General features: G+C 39.5%; 1 long non-coding RNA gene across 4 annotated transcripts; it reads left to right on the forward strand.

The window, feature by feature from the left end:
- Positions 1-3551: 3551 nt before the first annotated feature.
- Positions 3552-9141, forward strand: LOC125385764. Of its 4 annotated transcripts, none has more exons than XR_007225380.1 (4): positions 3552-4598; positions 4691-4918; positions 5010-6958; positions 7024-9141. It is a non-coding gene; the product is annotated as an uncharacterized LOC125385764 (long non-coding RNA). The 4 variants fall into 4 exon arrangements; XR_007225378.1 differs by having other exon boundaries at positions 3554-4598; positions 5010-6640; positions 6833-9141; XR_007225379.1 differs by having other exon boundaries at positions 3568-4598; positions 5010-5314; positions 6300-9141.
- Positions 9142-13464: the final 4323 nt, after the last annotated feature.

The following is a 13464-nucleotide window of genomic DNA, read 5'->3' on the forward strand; positions in this document are numbered from 1 at the left end:
ACTTGACTATAAGGAGGCAAAGAAGATGGCAGACGCCCGCTCGTCTAGACCCGCTTCGACTCGACTCAACTCTCAACTCTCTGCAGTCACTCGATAAAAAACAGTCCGCCGCTTTCCTGGCCATCCGATGCATTGGCGTACCACGTTAGGGTTTCTTCCTCTAGCGTCAGCCATCGTTATTCCACCCCAGTTGATCTAACCAAGACGATGGTTAACCTTCTTCTCGCTCTATTTACTTACTAGCGTGAAATTCGCGCAATTGTCATCGGCCGCTGTTTCTTATATGCGCATCTCTATCGAAATGTTTCTATACGTTAAAGAAACGGTACAGTAGCTACATAGCAAGAAATGACAAGAATATTTTTTATCGATTTTATTAACATAACGAAGAATACACGTAACAAAGATCCATCGCTAACCATCGGTGAACACCTGACTAGAAATAACTTATCTGTAGTCAAGAGGGAGAAGCCCGCATGAATTATGGAACCGCATCGGCAATTACCGACACGTCGTGCATGCGTTTACAGCTAATCGAAACGAGTTTCGGAGGAAACGAGTTTACCCGTTTAACGAGGACTGTCAGATGGAAATCGAATTCACAAGGCGTGGACTGGCAGCCCACGCGCGGAGTCGGGTCGCGCCGCCGCGCCGTACCGTCGCGACATCCTTTTTTGTTTTACGCACGTAATCAGAACATGTGCGCACATTGACCGTCATCGATGCAGGTGCACGGTGAAACGGTGCGCGCCAAGCGGACATATACCCTGACCTTACCCGAAAGGCCAACCTGTCGACCACGATCGCGCCAGCTGCAGTCTCTGTCTGGCTCAGTCGATGGCCTCGTCGATGTCGACCGTTTCCCTGCTCTCGACGCCAATGCAGAAATTACCCCCTGCGACCCCCTGGACCGTCTGAGCGGTGTCTAGCCATCGCCCCCTACCTCGAACCGTCGGAACCCTCGCCCCCGTTGCGCCCTACCTCTTTCTCCCTCTTTCACATCCCTTCTCTACTCTCTCCTCTCTTTCTCTCTTTTCTCCGCTGCTTTCCCTCTTGCTCCACCGTATCCGACTGCCCCACCCATCCTCGTCTCCGCTGCTCCTACCCCCGTCCCGCGATCTCCGTCGACCTTCTCTCCCCGGTTGGCGGGGGTGCAGTCTAGCCAGCGACTATAGTCTCCGCTTCGCTATGGTATGTAGCTCGACCAGGTTCACGCGATGCATCCTATCATCGCATCGCCAAGGAGTGTAGAAGCCGGCAGCCGAAAACCTATCGGCGAGACATTGTTGTTGGATCGAGAAGGAAAATTTTTGCCTTTCTCCGGTGCTCGACTAACATTGTTCGGGAGAACCAGCGCGACGAGGAAACGACGATTGGTGGACGTGACGATGGAAGCAGGACTACTCCGACGATTTTCGATATCAAGTTCACGATTTCCACTTGGAAATGGATTGCCTGCCTGCTGTCTGACTTTCACCGTAGACGTTGAAGAGTGGACGGGGATCGAACGTAGGATCCTTTTCAAGTCTTGCAGAGATCGATACTGCGAGGGGTAGTGATTATGGAACGTTGTATCTTCAATCAAGTTAGGGGTTACGATGAAGAGGAACGACGTTCTCGAAGCTAGATTGCGGCAGCTATTAAAAGACTGCGGTGGAAGTCAAGGTTGCGGTGCAATCGATAGCTTGAAGTTCAAGGAATATCGTTGGATTGAATTTCTTCACATAGAAATTTTTGATGGTTTCATAGGAAACGATGCTCTTGCAGGATAAGATTCTCTTGTAGGATTCTGTATTTAATTTAACAACTCCTGTATTTCTTTTAACAGTCTTCTATTCTCTAGTAAAAATATTCCTCAAAATTTTTAAATACTAAAGCTTTGAACCTACTTATGTAATGATCGAGTAACTGCTTTTTGTATTATCTCTGTAAAGGTTAAAGTATACGTTCCAATACTAAAAATGACATAAATGGTATCTGATAAGTGCAACGAATTTTGATAAAACATACTAATGTTATAAATGCTAAGATAATGCTATACCGTATACAAATTCTATGGAATAGCGTGCATGTGAGGAACCTACGTAAACCAAATTCGTTCGACCGAGAATCCTGATGGTTCGCACAGTTGTTCACCACATGAAAGCACACGTCTTAAACGCATAAAGATAATGGCGTATACACAGAGTATACGGTACAATGACGAATACTGTCCGGCTGTTCCAAGTGACTAGCGTAAATAATACTTTCTGTCCGATGCGTTCGACTGATCACGAGTGGTGAATTCCATGGGGATCCAAAAATGCGTGTAAAAAGCTCCCTAGCACTTTCTAGATGCCCCCTCTTCGTCGCGTGACTCAAGACGATTAGGTCTGGCTTGGGAACGCAAGAGTTTAGTCTCGCTTTGATTGGGGTAGGTCCCAAACGTATAGTCGACGACATAATAAGTCTACCACCAGCAGGACTTGCTACCAACGTAGCAAGGTCAGTGATAGGGGACCTACGTTAATTAACGTCTTGCCGTTAAACCGTCCCGATAGGTCTCTAGAGATCGAGGCCTGATGGCTATCATAAAGCAACGATCGAATTCCGTTGGGAAAATCATAGCGTTACATGGAGCTCACAGTAGTATGTATATTGCAAACGATTAATTTTGTCGCGTACATCATAAATAACTGTTTGACACAATTAGTTAAATGAAAATCGATATTGCAAAAATAACATCATGTCAATTTTCTATCGGTTCGTTTCGGTCAATTTCTCTATTTCTCTACATAAGTACAAGACTAATGTTTAATTCTCAAAAAACAAATTATTTGCTTCCATACATTAATTTAATACAAGATAATGCAAGGAATAGAAAATTCCAAGTTAAATTTCAGAAATGATATTTATATTATCATTACTTTCTTCTTCTGCTTTCTAATTTGTGGAGTTGGCGAGTATGGTCTCTCAGTAGCTCAACAGTTAAAAAATATACAAAATTATTTACAATTGTAAATAGGGTTTATAGTCACGATTGCTAAAATAGTTGAAAAATATGATTATCTCTTATACGAAGTTGTATTACCGAGTGACAATATTTATTCGGATACAGCGTGACTCCTGTTCTGTCTGGTAGAGAAAACACAAAAGTAGTTACCATTCCGTATTTCCTTTGTGCTTTGTAATCTTCAAAATATAGCAGAAAGGGTTTCCTACCCCGCGTTCTTGAACGAGAATTTCCAAATTCAATAATACTGTTCTAATTAAAGAAATATTTAAAGCTAAATTAATAAGCGATATTTACACCATTTATAAATATATGTATACTACTAGAAATTTCAATTTTGTAAAATGACAAATTGTCTATACTGCTAGATTACAATTATTCTCGTGCTTGAATGAAAACTTTCAAATCCAACAAGTCTGCTCTTATCAAAGAGATATTGAAAATTATATATGTAGATCATTAACCGAAATTTACGTTATTATAAACACATATTACTATATAAATTCCAATTTTGTAAAGTTAGTTATTTTTCTAAAAATAATTAAGTATCGATGATACAAATAAAGTATTATTGCCTGATGAATTATTAAGAAAGCTACAAATTCGTATTGTCAGATTTTAGTATCGTGCTTTCGTACTTGTAGTCGAAGCCTACGTACGTCGGTCGAGATGGTTGTCGTAGGTTAGTAATCGATAAAAACCTATTTTTCCCGTGCGTGATGCAGTGACGAAGGGTCGCGTTCGTATTGCTGTCCGTAAATGTATAATTTGTCGCCTCACACGAATAGCGTTATTAAGGAAATTATTTTGTTGCGTATATTGTCATGGAAGATCAATAGGTTGGAAGAGAAAAAAGTGTACGGGTCGTTTACGAACGAGTTATTGAAAAGCGCGAAAAAAAACGTGCGTATGTACATAGAAAAACCACGGAATATCCAATGGGGACGAAAAAAGCTTTACAAAATATATAAATACATACGTATGTAATATGAGAATGTTACGTGTCTGTCGTATACGGATCGTCGCGTGAAAAATGAAGCAGGAAAGTCGAAACATCGTGTCTTTTATATGTATACACAACGATATGCCACATAACCTAACTTCGTTTCGATTACGAGGCCGATGAAACGCTGAGCGTGATTTCTTTTTTATTTTTCGTTTTTTGAAAATCTTTGTAACTCTTTTATTTGTGTGACTGGTACGGCGGTATGATGTAATTCACGCATTGCATCCATAGAAACGTGAGCGTGCGTTTCTATCGTGAGTAGCAACTGTGCGTGCACGCGTGTCCCGGACGTACCGACGCGTGAGTATGTACGCGCGGACGAAAACATGCCGTTGCCAGAAATAACCATGTATGAGTCAACTGCTGAGTCTAAATAGGAGGTTCGCTACATTTAGAGCTCGTGTCTTGATTATACATGGTCTACACCATGACAAATAACCTAGAAAATGCGTACCTATCGAAAGAGTTTGATTACGACGACGCGAATTGACAGGATTCTGACGAATTGTCGTTTTGACGGATGAAACATTTGAAGACTGAAATGCAACGCTTGTTTCGCTGTTCATAAGTATGAAGACACGATTTAATTTAATACAAAATGTAATTAACCCTGTTAGATACAAGATTGATCAACTCTACTTGTTATTAATTTTTTAATTTCGCCACAATAAAGTTAATATTGAATTCTCAAGGTACAAGTACATGCATACATACGTCCGTAAATCTACTCGAAGATAACGTAGATAATGATAAATTCTGAGGTAAGAGAAGCGTGTAGATCGAGATGTGAAACAAAATCCTGAGTCAAATAACAGCAAATATTATAGAGAAGTGAATAAAGAATTTCAGAATTTGTTATAGAAACAATAGAGAAATACAGTAAACATTAACAAGAGGGAATGAAGCTTGTTATCACAAAGGTAAGATTTTATTATAGCATATTAATCTAAGATTTTAAAGGAGATAATAATCCTTAAAAGTTTTAAGCGTTAAGAATTACATTTTTTATAGGTGTTCTGATCTATTTGACTGTTCCGACATACGTTCGTCAAAATGGTCAAAACACCAGAACCACTGTAGCTATAACACGAAGTATGGATCGCAGGGATCTGTCATAACAATCCCGAAACTAAGAGCATAAACTCTACACTACCAGCGTGCATCTTTTCTGTTATAATTCATTCGCGTGTTGTAATCCAACGAGAAGTACGCTGTCCACCAACAGGAAAGAGTTTAGCAGAAATGTTTTATTCATCCGTTTAATCAACAATTAAGATTAAGATACATCTCGTGCCACATCAAAGGTGTAACATCAAGTAGGTGCCCTTGAAGTACTAGCGTGATTTGATTTCCATCTTTCTTTTTCGCTCGTTAAAACGTGCGGCTTCCAACGACTCTCGAGTGTTACTTGATTTTGTAAAAAAGAGATACCATAATAAATATGTACAAAGAAGTGTGAGGAAGGGATGGTAGAATAGTAAAGCGGGGTAAAAGCTATCGTTGACTGCACTTGTAATTCAAATTTTCTGTTCCGGAGCGCAAGATGCGTCAATGTTGGCGAAAAGACAGAGCGAGAGAGAAAGAGAAATAACTTAATTAACTGGTTCCGGTGTGTGCGAGAATCGTTCGTAAAATCCGTAAAGCGAGAGAAAGAAGCAGAGCGGTGAGCTTATTCAGCTCCGTAAAACTGTTTATTCATAAAAGTATTTTCATAAGCAACACCTCGCTTAGCGAAAAAAGAAGTCATTGCCGCTAAATGCGGCGTGAAAGCGACACACGGACACTAGTCTCTGATTTTTCAGGGACACGTTTGATCTCGTCACTCGGAGATTAACCTATCTCTGACGTATCTACCAGTGGTTACCAACGTGAATATAAATATATATACATAGCTAACGGTGTCGCGCGACACACGCGTAACCCTCACAAGCTGACCGGCACGTGTCGAGACAAGGCGGTTAGTTGAAAGCGTCGGATAGAAAGGCAGACAGAAAAGAGAAAGACGGGTAGAACCAGAGAATAAAGGGTCGAGGGGTGGGGTTAGAATTATACGTGCCCCGAGGAAAACTCAATTCGCGGCCACTTTGACGCACCCTCCATCTGGGTGGATCGTCGGATAGGCGCTGATACAAATCCACAAGATATATTCCTTCTTCTTCCTTCTCCTCTCTATAACCATAGTCTGTGCCCTCTCCTTTTCTCTCTCTCATCAGAGCACATAGCCGTAGTAGTTTATCCTGCTTTCTACCCCACTGGTGTACACCCGTGCACGTGCAGATACTCATTCGTACACACCGACAGGCCTCGCAGACACGTGCGTGGACCGGCAACAATTCCTAACCAAAAAGCCGGAGTCACCCTCGCCTCTTCCCCTCTTGCCCCTCGCACGGGAGTGTCTGGCTGCGACCGTCATCGGCGGGGCATCGAGATGCGGGGAAGTAAGAGGGGAAAACACCCGGCACAGTGGCGAGCGGCAAGAGAGGAGTGGGAACACAGACCGACAGTGGCACAGGGGGGAAGCTACGTACTCGTGACGTTGCGTCTAGACGCCCCCTCCACCTCAACCCGAAACGACGTCCACACAACGAGCGCCGAGCCAGCGCAGCGCCGAGGAACATCTCTCGGTTTTCTCCGCCTCTCGTGTACGTAAATTGCCGAGCACCGAACTCAGTGTTTTATTCTCGCGGCGCTAGATGTCGCTCCTGTTGACTGAATTAACTAGCGCGACCGCGGATTTTCAAAGTGCGCGGGTTTTTCTGTATTCGTACGGTTTACCTGCGTTACGCACAAGCAATACCGTTTCAGCTTATTTGAATTTCTTTACATTTTTGTAGTGAATCTTGGTTTGAGAAAGTGACAGTGTCCGGTGTATTCTGTGGTGGCTACGTTGATGATTATTTTGGAAGAACGATGACGACTTTTCGTTTTGGAATGCGAGACCCCGCCGTGTAAGACGACTGGTAAGGTTAAAATTTTTATCTCAGTTGCATCGTTGCATATATTAGTACTGGATGTTTTATCGTAGATGCAACGTTTAACGATATCGATGACAGATTAATTTTATTATTCTTATCGCGTTTTATCGCGATTCATGATTCATCCGAGCAAACGGTGCATACAAGCGTTTTATCAGGGATCATGGCTCGTGAGTCAGGAAAGGTTAGGCGGGATTTAAGAGCGGCGTATCCTTAAGTTTACGTTCTTACGCATGCGTTTAAATTAGGAATGGCATTTAAGGCCATTCGTGAACTTTATTATCGTTTAATCGCAACGGTATACACACATACGCGCTTTTAATCGCGTACACGCGTATATAAGCATTAAACACGCATACGCGCATGGACGTGCAAAGACACGAGAGAGTAGATGTGCATCGTTGAATTTTTATGGACTGAGGGGAGCGATGCGAGACAGACGTTTCATGGCCTTGAAGATCCGCGGCCAGCGATAGGGGCATAGTTCTTTTGTGAAAAATAATTTTAGTCGTGAACCGTCGTTTCCACCGGCAAACGTGCAAGCTAATTAATTTTCTACGGATCGTATACCGTGTTTGACGCTGGAAACCGAGGACCGGATTTCTAAATCCACCTTTAGAACCATAACATCGAATTTCACCATGGGAATTTCAGAAGACGGCCTATTGAAAGACTATAGAATTCATTTTAGGGTATTTGGAGAAGCGGTTAAAAGCAGATAACTTATGGGTAATTGTTATTTGTCTGAATTGAAAACCTTTGAAATGAAACTGATAACTTGCTTTAAGGTGTCTTAGGTCGAAATGATTAAATCGAGCGGGGCTCTTTTGCACAATAATTTTTAATATACATATATATAATATTAGCGAATTGGCAATAAAAATAATAAAAATTGTCACATGATCGTTAACCCATAACTCTTAATGATCATTCATGAAAGGTATTGAGCTACAAATGTAGAAGTATAAAGTTAAGTTAGTTCATAAACGTAAGACACTGTTCAAAGCGTCATTTTTACAATCTACATACATACTATATCGATTTTTCTCATCACTCATGGAAGAATATATGGCCATAGCTAAAAAAAAGTAAGTACGGTATGCACTCTGCGCATGAGAACATCTATCACTCAAAAAATATGATCAGAGAGAAAAATATCTCTCACTAAATTGTGTTATACCGCGTTCCACCACCACCACTTATGAAAGAGTTATAGCTCATCTCAGACTACCCTGTATAATATACAACGAGGAATAAGATTATTATTTATTAAGTATAGGTAATATAGATAATTAAACAGGGTAATATCCGAGGTGTTCCAAATAGATTGGTCAACAATTTTCCTATAGGTTGTGTATATTGAAACAAGAAAGAAAATTTATGTAGGTGTTACATATATCTTAAAATTCATCTGTATAGAAATATAATTTATTTTGTCATTAGCATATTTTCAACAAATATCATTCTATGAATTTATATGATATACATATATGTACAGATATAACATTATAATAATATAATCAGGTTTTTTAAGCGAGGCAATTTATGACAATGGAAACAATTCGACTATTTTATTACGAATCTATTCTCTTTAGTTTTAATATCAGTTTATCGACCCAAATATTACATATTTACTTATCAAATCTTTTTTCTATTGACGTATAAAATATCTACTCAAATTTTGATTTGAATTACTCTGTATAACATCAAGAAACTATAATAGGGCTGAAATTCATTCTTCACGCCTATAAAATTTGTCATAGTTTGATATCCTCGAATCGTTGATATTTCCTAATAAAAAATATATATATTGTACCTTATTACATCCTTACGGTACGAATCGAAAGTATAGACATAACACGTGTGCAACGAAATCAAAAGAAAAAGCGAGCCACCGTGAAAATTATTCAACCCGTTGAATGGCGCACGTCGGTTCCTGCATTCCTTCGTTCACGTGTACGGCGCGGCGAAGGCGGCCGCGCAAATAAAGCGTCGACTCGCCTTCTGTCGGCGACAATGGCAATAACAATTGAATCCGCGGCGAGTGGTAACTGCACGTGTTTATGACGATCTCGGCTTACGCTCGTAAAGAGTGGTTAGCCTCTAAAGGCTGAGGCATCCGACCGACCTTCTCGTACGTTTTGTTTTAATAAATAAAACGAAGCCGATTGTGTTCACTTCTTCGGCTCTTTCCCTCTAATCCTATTTCTCGCACGTGTTCCCAATTTCTTTCTCTTATTTGTTTCTTCCCCAATTTTTCTCTCCTTTCTCGAATTTTCTTCGTCTCTTTTTCTCTTAATTTTATTCCATGCGCGTGATTTCCATTTTTCTCTCTTATTTGCTTCTTCCCCAATTTTCCTTTCCTTTCTTGAATTACACAACGTGACAATCTGTGTTCATTTCGATGTTTTATTTCGACATATATGAGAGTTTATAGCAATTCCGTTTCTGTTACATACATCTTCATTATTTTCACGAATATTACGTCGGCAATGTCGCGTAATATTATTTGTAAAAGTCGCCTGGTTACGAGAAAGATATACGTGTAATAATTTTGTTCGAACTGACGAACGAACATTTCTCAATTTTTAATTCATCTATTCCATCCAACTCGATATATCGTATAAGTATTATCTTCACTCGAGTCTCAGATATACGCGGCGAACTTGTTAACGAAAACGAACGCGATTTAAGGGGTATTTATCCGAATGGAAAAAGATCCTACGTTGGCTATTAAAGGTACGCGTAAGCGGAGGGCTGCATTCACCGCAAACAGAACTTACGCAAGCGAACTCGCTTGAAATGCGGGCTCCTGCAGCAAGTACGAGGGAAACTATTTAAAGGTCACGCATATACATACATATTTCGTAGAGTGGCGCGGCGATGCAGCTGCACGAACCGACCACGTAAAAATATGCGAGCGTTTGCTCGCGCGCTCGTTTCGCGCCACTGGATCGTTCCACTCCGCGTGCATTGTCTTTGTCGTTGATGTTTATACCTGTGACAGTCCAACCAGTGCACAAACTGTTTCTATTGCGATCGAAAATTTGTCGTTTCTCAATTTTATATAAGATTTACAATAATCCAGCGTTACCCTATCATAAAGGAGGGTAAATTGTGGTTGAAAGTAACAGTTGAGGGGTGTCTTCAGAAAATGATCTATAAGTACATAAACAAACACATTTAGTGTTTTACAAGTTAGCACTTGAAAGCAAGATGATCGATGCTATCGAGTTTTTCTATAAATTTAAGAAGAACCATATTTTATTAATTACAAGACTCGATGAAAGTTATGTTCGAGGCTAGCTGATTGTCACGTGTTGAAACAAAATTTTAGTTGGCGTCTGATCGACTGTACACCCCTGTTAGTTAAATCCATTTATTTAAATGCGAACTTGTAATATTTAAGTGACAAATCGTAAGTCGAAGTGAGGTATGAATTGCGTTCTTCAGGAGTTGCGTGTTCTTCTTATCAGAAAAGAATTGAAGATTCCAGTAATAATGTCCGTTTTAACACATTGATTATATCGAAACGCGAAAAACACATCAATTACGTCAGTAGTATTATCTTCCTAAAAATAATTGAATTGACGGACCCTATGCATTGTGTCATCAATCTGATAGATTTGTATAAGATTAAAACGTTACAAATCTTTATTGTCAGCATCGTAAATGGAAATTCCATGCTTTCTAATGAATTTTCGTATAGCAAATCGGTGGTAAGATATCTTTCAAAGAGAAGTATACAAGGCACGGAGAAATCCACGCAAGATTCCAGAGTTTAAGTAGAATAAGGTCGGTACGTAACAGACGAAGAACTAAACATAGTAGAAAAGATCGATCGAGGCAAAGGGACGTCGCACGAGTTTCCCTCGAGTTGTCTGGACTACGGTAGTGCCTGTGGTAGGGTTGTTTTGATGATTTTGTGTAAACTTGTTGTTGAGAGAGAGGAATTTGTCGGTTTAGGGGATTAAGGAGCTAACTGGTGTGCAGAAACACGGAAAACGAGCGGATAGTGGGAACGAGGCTTAGGGCACAGCAGCGAGAGAACGTTGGGAAGGAGGGAGCCATCAAATTCGTCCTTTTTTGATTAATTTTAGTCACCGACCGACAGCCATGTTTTGAAAATCGTCCCCATTCTTAGCTTTCCGTGTATATAACGCGTGCAACTCTTAAGTGCGTTTCGTTGGCTCTAGACCGAATACGAAAACAACTTTCTCTATTGTTCGTGATGACGGGTAAATATAGTGCGTCTAACGAGCCGTGTCAGAGCAGATAAACAAAATATTTGTGTGCATACCACGTGGCAGCTACGAACGGAAGTACGAACGCCAATGGCTGGCAAATGTCGGTTAACGTTAACCTACTCAAGACCAAGCAATCAATGGTCTGTTATAACGTTATAAATACACCAATTCCTTTAAATATCATGAAATATAAGTAGAAGAAACAGTAATGAAAAAATACAAAGGAAACCCTTGATATTCTCTTTCATTGTGTTGACGTTAAAAATCAGAATTTGATATCGTAAATTGATTGAGAAAAATTGCAAATTAAATATTGTGTTAACGCGAACGTTAACTATTGTGAATGAATATTCTTCTCCGGCTGCATATAGGAAAATTAAAAATATTAATTTTTTCTTGTTTCCAATGAAGCCATCTCTGTAGAGATTAAACTGGTTTTGTAGTTTTGTATGCTACGTTACAGTGATAACGTAAGCGTGATTGCACACTGAAATAATTAAATCAATGCTCGGAAAATTTGATACTGTCTTGAGGTCGTAAACGATTATTACGTGCGTTTATTTACTTACTCGACTTCCTATAGAATACTATATATTGTCTATAGAAATATCGGTTTGCTGTTATTTTTTGAATAGCTTTTTTCACTAACTAAAGACTCATTCGTTAATGTTCTTTTAATCTAATTTAGCCTCTTGTCTTATAACGTAGAATATCGAATCATATCCGTAAAGATTGTAGTTTTGATTCAGCAAAAAGAGTCGTATTTGCACGTAGCATAATTTGACTTGTAGGTAACACGGTTTCAATTTCAATTTTAATTTCAGATTGAGGATTATTAAATAATTTACGTACAATATTCCAATATCATATCACTATTATCTAGTACAATATTGTAGTAATGGACAATTAATGCCTAATTAAACAGCTATTAAACAAATTATAATTTATCAGATATTATTTTCTAATAAACGAGTTAATAAATAATTCGTTTAAGTTTGAACAATTATCTTGCTTTTCGCAATAGCAAAAGAAGAAAGTAGATCAAAGTGTTGTAGTCACCCGATGATCTCGATAGTCATCTCAATCTTGGTCTCCCTCTGCAGCCGAGTTTAATTTGAATGAAACTGTCGGCTCGACACACGGTTTCGATTAATGAGAATCCGCATCGAGCATGCGCAGCAAGTGAGTCTTCGTACGCAGAGTTGTACACACGATCTTCCTCGAGATGTTTTCCTTTCGCTGTCCACGGATGCCTGACTTTAAACCGAGAAGCTTATTATCATTTGCTACCAGTTATAATAGAAGCGAGGAGGACGCGACCAGAATCGTTTCAGCGTCTCGTTGATCATCACGCGAGGGAAAAAATTTAACCAGATGGTTTTTGTTTAGTCTGGAATCGGCTTGGCCTGCTAACGCGGCTATCTAGTTCGGTCTCGACAGGGAGAGAAACGCAGCGGGTGCGATAACTTTGTCGAGGGCGCGTTGTGGAGTCAAAGTTCATTAAAACCTCCCACGAGGGAGATCGAGATCTTTAATTCTTAGAAATCCTGCTTACTTTCGTTACGACCAAAACTATTTTTGCATCTCGTAATATCTGGCAAGACTTTTCGTCTCGGTTAATACTCTTACTCAGGCCCATACAAATTCCTATAAATGTTACACTCTACAACTGTTCTAATGTCATGGATTGTACAGATTTATTCTGTAGATTGCGGATTTTGTCAATAGGTGTTCCTAGCACATTTAATTTAGTTTTTTGCTAGCAAAAATCAAAAGTTTTATGAACATGAAATTATGACACTGCCTGAAAGATGGTAAAAAGGTCATCGACAAATATGGACAATAACTAATTAAATAAAGTTATATTTTTATGCAAAAATTGGGAATTTTCTTTTTTATTTAAAATACGCAATCAGTTAGTTGCCAACCCAATACAATACAAAGTACCGAGTTACATATCTGCTTAGTCTTGCGGCATACGTATGTCGATGAAATTTATGTCTGTTGTAGTTTACGAGTTTTGCTTCTGTTGTGTTAAATATGTATATATGTATGTAGCTTTCTTCGCATTGTTTTATATTTAAGGAGCGAAACCAGTATCATGTTTTCGTAAAATATTAGAGTGTTATACGTCTTATTAGGTACCTTTGATATCCCTACAAAGTAAGCACAATTGTTAATCCAGTTGTTTGCTAACCGATCGTTTATTTATTGCACCACGCCAGCTTAGTTAATCATTACTAC

The sequence above is a fragment of the Bombus terrestris genome, chromosome 10, assembly GCF_910591885.1.
Source record: "Bombus terrestris chromosome 10, iyBomTerr1.2, whole genome shotgun sequence".
NCBI lineage: Eukaryota > Metazoa > Arthropoda > Insecta > Hymenoptera > Apidae > Bombus > Bombus terrestris.